Source organism: Xenopus laevis, chromosome 4L, assembly GCF_017654675.1.
Source record: "Xenopus laevis strain J_2021 chromosome 4L, Xenopus_laevis_v10.1, whole genome shotgun sequence".
In the NCBI taxonomy this organism is placed as follows: Eukaryota; Metazoa; Chordata; class Amphibia; order Anura; family Pipidae; genus Xenopus; species Xenopus laevis.
The window spans coordinates 121,183,976-121,197,750 of record NC_054377.1 but is presented as its reverse complement, the minus strand read 5'-3'; the positions used below and the strand labels follow the sequence as shown (position 1 = coordinate 121,197,750).

Here is a 13,775-nt window from a genome sequence, read left to right as displayed (position 1 = left end):
CCACAGAGAGGCCCAAAAAGCCCCCATCAGCCCACTAAATTCTGACTTTCTATGGCACCTTATAGCAGCCCCTCTGGCATTTGCCAGAACCCACAGTTTGCCAGTCCGGCCCTGGGTTCACCTATGTAGTTTTAGGGGTATTGACCTGCAACATAGCAATTTTCTGTAGGTAGGGTCAGACTGGGCAAGAGGGACACTGGGGAAAAAACCCAGACTGAGACCCAGTCACCATTTGCATCACATCAAGAAGGAAAGATATGGTAACATACAGGGCAGGAGGCCGACTGAGGGGGGTTGCGGCTGGGGAATTTAAGAGCATGGCCGTGTTTCTGCAGTTTTTGCACATGCGGTTTTGTGCACATGCATGTCACTGCATTTTTTCGTGCATATGCGTCACTGCATTTTTTCGCACATGCACGTTGGCTCGATTTTTACCGCATGTTAGAAATCTAGTGGTTGGAGGGGGCCCCGCCGCCGGGGACTACCAGGAGGGCCCATCATTGTGCAGCCCCTGCAGGCCCCGACTGCTCTAGTCAGACCATGGCCTTGATCGCCCTAGTAGGAAATGGAAGGTTCTCAAAAGACAGGGACATAAGCAAAGTGGATGGGGATTAAGAAATAGAAGGAGCAGCATGGCAGGAGCTGTCGCTTAGAAGACCATGTATCATGCCTGTATAAATTTGATCTTCTTCCATATCTCTCTTTAATATTCCTGAGGCCATTGTGCCAATTAATACATTTTGCAATCTCTTCACAATAGAGTACAACAATTGCCTAATCCACATTTTTATCCCATTTGAGGACAGATATCAATATTAAGGGATAAGAAGGAGTTAGGAAAGCTACTTGCATTGTGAAGCTTGCACCAAGTGGGTCCTGTGTGCTTTGCCACTGACGTGGCCCTGAATGACATGCCTTACTTTTCCCTTCTTTCCCCTCCAGTTCGCTCACACAATGCCGATTTAATTAGCCCGTTATCTCGAAGTGCCAGCTGCTGCTTCTAACATTGCATCTTCACCAGAGAAAGCATGAGGGGCCCGACAGTGGAAACAGACAGAGGGAAGGCAGGAGAGGGAGCAAAAAATTAAGAAAAGAGGCACAAACAGACAAAAATAGAAACAGAATAAAGAAAAAATCATAATGAAAAAATGAAAGGGAAAATTAAATCTGGATGTACATTTTCTATGATGTAGACTGAATTGAAGCTTGAACTTCATTATGTCGGGATTTGGTGGCTGCAAATATTTATGGGCCATTTATGACTATTTGAAGAAAGAAAGAACTACCCTGGCCGACCAGACAAATGCGAATCCCAGGTGCTCGGCGATAGAGGAACTTGGCAGCCTCAAAAGTAACGTGGAAACAGAACACACCGGCACATCATGGGTACTGCTAGCAGGTATAACCTTGCTCGTTTATTGCGGATGCAACATTTCGGGGCCGAAACGTTTCACGCCCTGAAACGTTGCATCCGCAATAAACGAGCGAGGTTATACCTGCTAGCAGTACCCATGATGTGCCGGTGTGTTCTGTTTCCATGTATGACTAGGAAAGTAATGTGTAAAGTGCAAGAAAACAGACACATTGCACCGTTTTTCAAAAGAACTGTATTTATGAGGGACAAGAAGACTAGGGAAGTAGGGGCGCTTGAACTTCTGCCTCTGGTCTACAAAAATGTCCACTTTTTGTCTCATTATTTTGCCTTTCGCCACCTTGAAATCCACCTTGAAATGTTACAGAAATGTTAAAGATAAGCAGATCGATTCCATGGCTATATTTTCCCTGCCATGTTTTTGTATCAAATACACCTATCACAGCCAAAATCAAACACATATTAATGATCTAATCAGTACAAGCTAAACACGTTTAATCAAACTACATATATAGTTTTTTGAAACTTTGTCAAATGGGTTCTTTCACTGAGGGAGTCCAAGTCCATACTGAGACTATAACAGACTATAACGTGCAAATTTCAGGAGCATGCTCAGATTGTAGCACTGCCTTCTACCCAGAATGCCTAACTTTAGTATCAGAAGTATCAGGAGGAGGAACCAGTATCCAAGATGCCTGCCTCAGCTAGAACTGCAATGGAGATAGGGGAGACCTTGCAGAAGGAATAGTGAGCTGATCATTTACATTATACAAACAATTCTAACTTTTAAAAATCTGATTTCTTGAACTTTCACATTGTGTATTTACTTAGTAAATGATTTTAGTCATGATTGGTGCCCTTCAAAGCCTCCTCTATTAAGATTACCTGCAGTACAAAACATCAGTGTACATGCTCATTTTAGTTTACAATATATGGGTTCAGTGTACGGCTGTTTAAGGTTTCAAAATGGTTATGGTTCAAAATCAATATAAATATTTCAGTACTTTTTTCTCTATAATATATTCAGATGAATACTGATAAACAGTATTCAGACTAGGGAAACATGGGCATGGGCCATGTAAAGTGAATTTTAACCACAAATTGTAGTTTGATAAAGTAATGGCCACCCAAGATATTGTGCAGGCTACACAATACAATAAGATGTTATGGGGTTTCCCTATGTCTAAGTCAAACATTGGACAGTATGTAGCTGCAGGCTCTTGGTAAAGTTGGGGAGCAGGGGTCCCATGATTGAGGTGGTGTCAGGACATGGTATTTCTCTGTAGGGTTGCCACCTGTCCGGTTTTGACCCGGACAGCCCGGTATTTTGAGGGGCTGCCCGGGTCTATACTTCCTGCCCGGTTTTCCAAATAAGGAAAACCGGGCGGGATTCCCTTGATTGACACGGCGATCGGCCAATCGCTGATCGCCGCGTCGTAGTCCTGCCCACTGACGCCACAGGTCCGCCCACTGGCACCATAGCCCCACCCACTGATGTCACGGCCTCACCCACTGATGTCACAGACACGCCCACTAATGTCACAGTCCCCCCCCTCGCCCGGTCTCAGCCAGACATAAAGGTGGCAATCCTATTTCTGTGTAATAGCACTTTCGAGGATAGTAAAGCAGACAGAATTATATAACAAGAGCAGTCTGTGCTCCAACTAGGATGGGTAGCAAGGGGGTAGCTCTCCCCTCAGGCAAGACTAGACTGTAGTGTAGGGATCACAGTATTTATTTAGGGATTTAGGTTATGTATATTCCTTGATCCAACTTGTGAGAATCCAGTTGTCCAGAGATGCTGAGGGTGCATCTAGAACCTGTCTCCACAGGGATGTCACATGGTGCTGGCTCTGAATTGTGCTGTGCCTTATACACATTTAATACTGCCTCAAAGTAACCCCGTGGATGTTAAATAAAAATGTATTTTGTTTTGTTACAACAACCTCTGGCACCCGCTGCCTTAATTTTTTGATATACCCTCCTCTTCCACATAACGAAGGTCCATTCAGGGTAAGAGAGTCCAGTGTAATCCCATATTGTACTGGTACTAGTCTGGGAAGGCATTTATTAATATGTTGTTTTTTACCCAGCCGGCGCCGTCATAATGACAAAATTAAAGGCACTGTAATTAAATATCACATAAATGTCATGCAATTATTTTGATGCAGAAGTGTAGACTGAGTAAATATGATATCTTAGTATATACATTCCCCCACTGGCAGTAGCACTCACATACACACTTATTCAGGCTGTCTGCCACACACCATTACACATATATCATACACAAATATATCTGCTAAAAACAATATAATGCTGAAGCATGATCACTTTCTGACAGCTCACATCTCTCTCGCCCTCAAAGATAAGGCCTTCTCAAGTTATAACCAGTGACCCAAAGCAATTTTTCCAGCCTGGTCTAAAGCTTTGTGCACTTAGGCATGGCAACAAAAGCTTAAAATAAATATAAATTGCATTTGTAGAGTGTCAGGGAAGCAGGAACAGGACCTGTCAGGACCAGAGCCCACCAGGATTTTCCCCAATATCCCAACTGAAGCATGTAGTGTGTATGCAGTTTGTAGTACTGATCATCAAGTCTGTACCCGTGAAGTATTGGTCTGCATCTAGCAGTGGTTATGTATTCATGCAGCATCCACCATCCATCCACCATTTGAAATTGCCAAGTGTATGCCTGATGAGAAAAATGTGACGCTGTGCAACATCAAGGTGTCAAAGGTAAAGATGTCGATGGGCAATGCTGACATCAATCCATGCCTTTCTTGCTCATTATAACTGCACTGCTCCCTATCCTTCTTCCTACTTACAGTGGGAGTAGCACTGGGATTGCAAATTACATTTTTTTCTGCATGGGAATAGTAGAGTATTAGAGACATGCCTATCTAGTGCCTCCCAATAATAATGGTTTGATTTATACAGAGCTTTTCTCCCAGAGGACTCAAAGATATTCCCATTATTTGTGCCTTGCTCCTCTGTGCCGACCACATTAATCATGTTGATTTGACGTTGATCCTCTTGCTGCCTCTCTTTCACTTTTTAATGGAGGTGATGTGCCAGCTCTCTGGCATTTACAGGTTGGGTTAAACTTTACAAATTGCACCAGGGTTGGGCCTAATTGGATTCAGAGGGGGGTAAGGAATCCCCTGCAGGTAGTGGATGATGGGGGGATAGAATGTAAGTTCCAACCAAAGCAAGTTGGCTCAGCAGAAGCAGTGTTTAAGAGGCTCACTCATTTAACCAATGGACCTCTGCCAAGGATGCAAGTAGTCTATAGTGTCCTTCGGGAGGGTGATGATGCTAAATACTGTCAATAAGACTTTGGGGATGCGATAGAAGGCACACTGTTTAATGTTTCTTATTGTGCCTCTAGGAAGCCATTTAAAATGACTAATTGAAACCCGTTACACAGAGGTTTTTAAGGGCTGGCTGGTTTAATACGAGGTATTCATTTTGTAAGGCAGGTTTGGTATTTGCATTGATGCTATATGTTTCATTTGAGTTGCTTCCTATTGTGTTGTCTATTACTCCTTTGCTGTCGATGTGTTCTGGAAAAAGTTGCACCTAGGCAGTAACCCATGGAAACCAATCAAATTTTTGCATATTTTTAGTCTACATTTGGCTGTCTGACCAAACCTGCTCACTAACCGATTGTTATGGGTTACTGTGCAGAGGCAAGTGCCATGAAATGCCATGTTTATGCCAATAATGATCTATTTTTCCCAAAACTCCAGTTGAATCACAGTGCCCACAAACTAGTGTGCAAAATATACTGTTGTAGGTGTAAAATAACATATTGCCGTTTTTTTTATTTTCCCTTTTCATGAGAATTTCATATTGCAATTCATTCCAGGGTGTAATTCACCAAAGTTTTGACACATGCCACAAGGAGTGTGTAGTAACACAACTACCTATGTAGATAACTTTTAAATATAGTATAATTATTTGTAAATCAACCCTAATATCTGCTGTCCTTATATGATAACTGTCAGTCAGTATCGTCAATTTGTAAAATAAGAAATTTTGCTTTCTAAATGTTTATTCTTTGGGATGGTGAGGGCAGGGGTTACATTGGCTTCCATTATGATTGGTGAAAAGAAGGTTTCACTAATATCACAGAAAGAGTTTATTTACTGTAGTAGTGGTCAACTCTAATTTATTGGTTAGGTTTGAAAAAAGGGTTGAATGACTTTTAGGTTATGTTGCAGGTTGTATTTCTCTTTGCAAAAGGCCTTTTTAGGTATATTTTAGATTTAATATTATATTAAAATGTATTATAATATATATTATATTTTAGTAGAGGTTTTCTGCATTTAATTTTGCCGGTGTTTGCTTGACTGTCACGTGATGCATTCCACATAGGACAGGGACATGTGAAATTAATCTCAATATGAAATAGAACTCATATCACAATGGGGTATGTTATACTGTATAGATAAATATATATGAATAAAGTACCCCCCATTGTAAAATATAAGGATATTATAAGTTACCGAGGAGTTCCAGGACCATATAAAAGCAGGAGGCCGAAGGACAAGTGCTTTTAGGGTAAGGCCACACTGAGCGTTTTGGGGAGATTTGGTCGCCTGGCGACTCATCACCTCGTCTTCCAGCTTCCCTCACTCTGTGCTGGCTAAAATGAAAAATCGCCAGCGCTAATAACACGCGGCGATTCGTTTTCCGAAGTTGCCTCACGAGGAAATTTCGAGCGACTTTGGAAAACGAATCGCCCCATGTGATTAGCTCCGGCGCAGAGGGAGGGAAGGCGTTTGGGGAGATTGGTTGCCGCAAAGATTAGTCGCCAGGCGACCAAATCTCCCCAAATGCCCAGTGTGGCCTTACCCTTATACAGGTAATGGAAATCTGAGGTGACTTCTAATACTGTGTCTTCATATTTTGCAACAGGGGGTACTTTATTTATTATAATACACAAGTTCTGTCACAGCGAGTCGAGATGTGACAGAAGTGACATCACTAAGCTCCGATTATAACTAATGACATCACTAAGCACTGTTTATATAGTGAATAAAGTATCCCCTCTTGGAAATTACAATGACATCACTACTCACCGTTTATAAATGATGACATCAATACTCACCATTTATAAAGTGAATAGAGTACCCCTCTTGTAAATTATAAGGATATTATAAGTTACTGAGGAGTTTCATGACCATATAAAAACACGAGGACGAAGGCCTGGGACATTTCCTATCAATAGCAAAATACTGATCTCTATGCATAGAACAAAATGAATGGGCATTGTAAGAACACATATAAACAAAACTGTACCAACTTGCTGATCTCAAACGCATCCCCATGGGGATAGTAAAAATATGTATAAAACAAAACAGAAGTACGCTGCCAAGACTGTAAATGCCAGCTATCTGCCTACATGAAACAGAAAAAATAATTCATGATGAAAAAAAGATACAGAAATAATTACAAGATTATTATTCTAGAGATAGATACTGTATTGTAGTGGATGTACTGTACTACATTTTTTTGATGCTGACAGCATTGAGCTAAATGGTACTTGCTGTGTTTATGAGTAATAACCACTTTGCAATGGAAGCTCTGTAGAATGACCATGCCTATTAAATCACTGGTTTTACCTCACCTCCGATCATATTTAATATTTAAATAGAATCGTGCTTTATGGGCCCGAACCCCAATCAGATTTATAAAGAATTCATTACGTGCAAAGGAGAGATTGGTTACAAAGATAAGTATTTTAAAAAAGCCAGAGAATCGAAAGTATGTACAATTAAAGAAGGCAACATTGTGAATATGTGCTACGCCATTTGTACAGTATGGGACCTGTTATCCAGAATGCTGGTGACCTGGGTTTTCCGGATAACAGATCGTTCCTCCATTTGTACGTCTGGACAATGTGTGACGCGTCCAAAATCTATGCACACATTTACTAAGATTCGTAGTTGCGCCAGCGTCCGTTTCGCGGCACTTCACCAGGCATATTTTCGCCAGTGCTACGCAAATTCACTAAAATCCGAAGTTGCGCTCAGGGGAAGCGTAAGGTTGCAAAGTTGCACTAGCGTTAATTCGCCAAGCAAAGCAAAGTTATGCTAGCGATGCTTAATTTGCATACGGCGCCAAATTGAAGTTACAATGGAGGTATATGTAGCAGCACTACACAAGCCTGGGAAACCTTCAAAACAGCAAATAACATTTTTATTTTGCCCTACACATGTGCCCACTGTATAGTTAAGGTGCCATGAGTTAGGAAATGTAAGGGGGAAGGAGCGTAGCCCCAAAAAAAATTTCGATCTTTTTCAGCCTATCACCCATAAAAAAAGAAAAAACGCCAGCGTTTTTTGGGACTTAGAAATTTTTTTAACTTTTTTTGAAGCAATCCCTATCTACTCTATTGCACTTCGCCTGGTCTGGGGTGGCGAAGGAAGTCTGGCGTAAAAGGTAGCGTTCAGAACAATGCGCGCGATAGTGAATTTGCGTAGTTACGTCCGTTGCGCAAATTCGCCATTCGTAAGGGTGCAAAGTAACGCTAGCGAATTTACGCCAGTGTCCGTTAGTGAATCGGCAAATTAACAAAAATGCTCTACGCTAGCGAATTAACGTTAGCGTTAGGCGCTTCGTCCTTTAGTGAATTTGCCCCATAGGCTCATCACCAAGCATCAGGGTTGACAGGCTACCCTTCTTTTTTTAGCACTCCTTTTTTCCATGTTCTGAATTGCGCACAATGTAGGGGCATTTCAGAAAATGCCCATTTCCAGCCTAAGTAGTGACACCTTATGTTAAAAAAAACCATAAAACAATCCAGCTGGAGAGTGCATAGTTTTGACCCTGGGGTTCATTTGTCAATGTGCAACCTGCAAATGTTTCCCAGCTTACGATGCCCTTGATCTTTAGGTGTGGGAGCAGTTGAAATGTCACATGAGCAAAGCAAAGTTGCAGTGAGCCGCATTACCTTCAAAAAGGCCTGTTGGGTGTTTTGCGGCATCTTCTTGCAAAAAGTACAATTTTGCTTACCTTATAGACAACCTATATGCGTCTTCCCACGTGCCTGTTAATAGGGTCTCCCTAAAATGCATGCCCGCCCCTTCACAGACACGCATTCTCTCCCTTGCTCCCACACAGACTAAAACAAACAGTGGGTCGTGTTTTATATGCTAATGCATCTCCATCTCTTAACGAGGCCGTTAATTAGAGCTGTGTGCAGCGCGGCAGAGGGAGGGGCAGTGGGAATGTAATTATAACATGTTTTGTGGGTTATTCCACTGAAATGGGAACCACAGAGTTACACAGAAGCAGAGAACATAGGGGGCACTTCGGTGGATGGGAATGAAGGAGGGAGTGGAAAAAATGTGTGTGTATATATATATATATATGTGTGTGTGCAATTATATATATATATATATATATATATATATATATATATATATATATATATATATATGTGCAATATTCTTTTCATGCAGTTGTATTCAATTGTTTTGTTGCATGTTATTCCAGTGCTTTTTTATACCAGAAAATCAACATAATTTATAAGAACAAGAGCTCCCTTTAGTTAGGCAAATAGTCTGCCCTAGGCCCTGCATTTATGGGGCCATGCATAGCAGTAGTAGAAGGGAGGAAGACTGGTAGATGGTAGGTATATACTATAGCCGGGTGTAACAGAAAAACAAGATGGAGACAAATGGTAAAACTGAGCGTTAACATCAGTTTTGATGTGCATCCCTTCAGCCCTGCAAGTGCAATTCCCAAGATCCACTGATACTATACAAGTCCTTATTTCATATAAATAATGTGTAATGATTTGCCCTGGGTCCTGCCACAGAAAAACACTGTGCTGTTATGGATCCAGAGATAATATAGATTGGGATAAAATAGATTCACAGAAAAGAATACTATTATACTTAGTGGCTATCATAGTCATTTACACGTCCGTCAAGTCAAGCCATTTTGTCTGAAACAAACCTGCCTAACTGCTAGCTGAGCAAGATAAAAAAAAAAATTGAAACCGTTGCAATTTGCCTCAGAGGGGAGGGATATGTTCCTTCCTGACTCCAAGATGCCAGTTGGACCAGTCCTTGAATCAACTTTGCACTAATTATTGCATTACTAAAAAGGCATCCAACCCTTTCTTGAAGCTATCTAATGTATCTGCAAGTGCACTTCAGGGAGACAATTTCACAACTTCATTACCCTAATTGCAAAAAAAGAAATTTCCCCTATAAAATAAACCTGCTTTCTTCTAATCTCAGTAGATGCCCTTGTGTCTGCTGGAGAGATATGCTGGTAAATAGCAGCAGAGAGATTATTATATGATTCCTTTATATATTTATACATAGTTATCATATATTCCCTTAAGTGCCTCTTCGTTAGTGTAAACATTACTAACCTTTTCCTCTGAGACCTTATATTCCCTTCATCAATTTAGCTGTTTAATTGCTGGAGACCAAACCTGCATGTCATATTCTAGATGGGGCCTTACCAGTGCTTTGTAAAGAGAAAGAATGTCCTTCTCCTCCTGTGAGTCTATACAGGGCAATACTTTGCTGGCCCCTCCTGCTGCTACATCCGAGTTTATTATCCAAAAGAACCCCAGGTCCTTCTCTGCATTTAATATAAGCTTCATCTCACTGAAATAAGACTCTTTATAAATACAATTGATTAAAAATTCTGTACCGTTTAAAGGAGAACCAAACCCTTTATATTAAAATCCCCTATCCTACATAGACCCCCCTTCCTGCTCCCTCCCCACCTTAGGTGTTACCTTTGGCAAATGCCCCTAAACCTTAACTTACCCCTCATTGCAGATTCAGCGCATCGGAGTTCACGGGCGCCATCTTCTTCTTCACTTTGGTAGTGTTCGCGAAGTAAGCGTCGTATTGGCAAATGCGCAGTTGGAACAGTCTTCCGGTTTTTGACAACGGCGCATGTGCCAAAAGTGACAGAAATTGGCGAAGTGCCGGAAGAAGACCCGAAGATTACCGAAAGAGAAGAAGTTGGCGTCCGTGAACTTTGATGCTCTGAATCAGCAATGAGGAGTAAGTAAAGCATTAGGGACATTTACTGAGGGTAACACCTAGACTGGGGGGAGCAGGCAGGCCCGGATTTGTGGAAAGGCCACCTAGGCCCGGGCCTAGAGCGGCATGCTGACCAACCAGTACTGGGGATGCGCTGGATATACAATAATTTTTTAAATTTCCTGTGTGCCAATCCCCATTGCTCCTGTATCCCTGGAGGGGACAAGTGCGATGAACGGTAGTGGGCCTTCGGTTGCCCTCTATGTAAATCCGGCCCTGGAAGCAGGGATGCGGGTCTATGTAGGGCAGGGGATTTTAATATAAAGGGTTTGGTTTTCCTTTAAGAAATAATCAAATTAGTCTTCAGTATCTCACTCTCCACAACCTGTCACTCTTCATGTTCTCTTCATGCTGAGGTCTGGGTCAGATCTTGATTGACAGGTAGGTCTATTATGTCTTTAGGGGCTTCCTTTTCTTAGCAGAATAACTCAAATAACCAACTCCAGCACAAACAAAAGGTAACAAAATAACAGACACCATGCATTCAGATAAACAAGATTTCCATCACAGCTGGTTATTTTTAAAGAGTGAGCACCTAGGTTAAGGGTGCAACCCCCCCAAAGGATGTATTAAATCTAAATGTCAATCAAAATCTGACTACCTACTGCATGAAGACAGAACGGAGAGAGACAGGTTGCTCAGAGGGGGAGAGTGAAGAGTAACTTGATTATTTCATAAATGATACATAATTTTTAATTGATTATATTTAGAAAGTTTCTCGTTTCAGCAACATGAAGCTTATATTACATTTTCATTTCGTGATAGACCCCCTTTAACTTAGTCCAGCTGAGAGTACAAGTGGCTGGTATAATTTTAATTAACATCCAGGTGCATAACCTTACATTTATCAAAATAGAATCTCACCAGCTACATGATAAAAGATAGACGGAATACCATTATTAGACCAATCACGCATAATTGGGTTACTAATAATAATGAAATGTTTTTTTAAAAATAAAACATTTTATAAATTGCAATCCTACTGAGGGCATAAGTGACTTGTTCTATTATTATTAACATGCAGGTGCATAACCTTACATTTATCAAGATAGTGTCTCACCAGCTACATGATAAAAGATCAACAAAATATCATTATTAGACCAATGGTCCAAAATTAGGTTACTAATAATAAAGAAATATTTTTTTAAAAATAGAACATTTTATAAATTGCAGTGACCCAGATTTAAAAATGATTCCGTTACATATTATAATAAAGGACAATTACAATATCAACAGAAAAGAGAAACACCAACAAACGTAAAATATTTAAAAACATTTTAAAAATCCCTTCAATTACAAAAAAAATAGAAATAGAAAAAGTGAAAAATAGAATCAAAATCTCAGTGTGAAGAACTAAACTGTGTGCTAAATACATAACATTACTGGGCCATGCTCTAGAGATATACACTTAACACACTTTATAGTCTAGCAGAACAATAAGCATCTTAAAAGCAATTCAGAAATTGCATTTTATGCCTGAATGATCCTTTACATATAAAATCATCCACTCTACACAAAAAGTGCATTAGCCCCAAAAATATTCTTCATCTGCATGTTTAATACAGCCATTTATATTATATGAGAAATGACTATTTCTAAGAAATGGTTACTTTTACTTTTTTTCTCTATAAATGATTTATCAGTACATTTGATTTTTTTCCTTTAATATTAGCGGGTACTGCCATACTGTATGATTTGTTAAGGTACAATAATACAACAATAAAAACTTGTTTACAAACTGCATGCTGGCGCAGGAGGCAACATGACCATGAAATAAATGAAAGAATGCTTAGTTTAACTGCAGACTAACATTTGAATGACGTATCTCTCAGACATGGGAAAACCATAAAGCATGAGTCATCTCCCAATACCCTAGGGCCTAGTTGCAACTGGCGTACACCCAAGTATCAACTTAGGGTTTTTATTTGCAAAATGAAAACATTGGACCTCATTATTGAAAATGGCAATTTGTAAATTGCACCTTGCCTTTATGTAATTCTGGCATGCACCCATAGGTACAAGCAACTCTTTTTGCTACGGAGCTTGGTTCTTCATGTAGTACTGATATGTATATATATATATATATATATATATATATATATATATATATATATATATATATATATATATATATATATATATATATATGTGTGTGTAGGGATGTGAAAATTTAGACACCCTTACACTTTATTGACAGGCACATCCCTATTAATATGGACGCCTAAGTGGGTCCTGATGGGGACCTGGTGCTTATGTAACCCCTGTAGTTCTCACAGTTGATGCTAGATGGCACTGTGGCATAGTATAAAAGGTTTGAAAACCATGTGGTCACAGCCATTGCTGCTGAACCTTTACTCTGTTAAGCAGCAGAGGTTAGGGGTAGTGGAACCCAGTCTGAGTATATTAAAGTGATAGTTATACCCTTTAATAGATCACTCTAGGAGTGATAGATAGGGTATGTAGTTGAGAAGCTCAAAGCTCCAATGAGGATATTAGAGGGATTAAGATCCCGGGTATTACTGACCCCATAGTAGGGACTAAGTGTAAGACTCAGGGAAGTGCATAGACTTCTGGGTTCCACTTAAGGTGATCCTGAAAACTGGGCAATACCTTCTCACAAGCTGCATAACTCTCTGCTGTGTATTCTCTATCTACAGGGAGTCATTCTATACTTGGTACTGTGAGTATACATTGTTCTATTGGTTGATCTATGTTTTATCCTATATTCCATACTCCCATGTGAATTCTGATGTTGGTCAATAAACTCAGTTTATGGTTAAACAAAATAAAACCACTGGTGCCCAATCTCTTGTGCATTGCACACGGTTACAGTTACACTCTACCCTGCCTCCACCTCGCTGCGAGGGCTTACCCCTGAGGAAAGAGGATCTCATTTGTGGCTAGTGATGGGCGAATTTATCCGCCATGCGCGAATTCGCGGCGAATTTGCGCGATTCGCCGCCAGCGAATAAATTTGCGAAACGGCTGCAAAAATTCGCGGAAAAAAATCGCCGGCGTCAAAAAAAAATTTCCGAAAAAACGGACGCCGGCATCAAAAAAGAGACGCCGGCGATGTTTCGCAAATTTTTCGCCGTTTCGCGAATTTCGCTCGAAATTCGCAAATTTTTCGGCGAAGCGAAACGGCGCAAATTCGCCCATCACTATTTGTGGCTCCACACCACATAGAAAGTAGCTCATACAAACCATGGCGGTGTCAGTTTATTATAGAGCTACATATATATATTTTTCAACAAGTTTCAGTGAGTCATGTGACAGCAATTACATCACTAAGCTCCGATTTTAACCAATGACATCACTAAGCA

General features: G+C 40.5%; 1 protein-coding gene across 3 annotated transcripts in view; it reads right to left on the bottom strand.

Moving 5' to 3' along the window:
- The window catches only part of elfn2.L (extracellular leucine-rich repeat and fibronectin type III domain containing 2 L homeolog), a 93,399-nt gene that overhangs the window by 58,646 nt on the left and 20,978 nt on the right, over positions 1-13,775 (bottom strand). The window contains exon 1 of one of the 3 annotated variants that reach the window (XM_041590738.1): positions 8,393-8,503. The exons of the other annotated variants lie outside the window; for them this stretch is intronic. The gene's annotated coding sequence lies outside the window, so the exon portion shown is untranslated. Of the gene's footprint in view, positions 1-8,392; positions 8,504-13,775 lie in introns of those variants that run through there. 3 annotated transcript variants of the gene reach the window in all.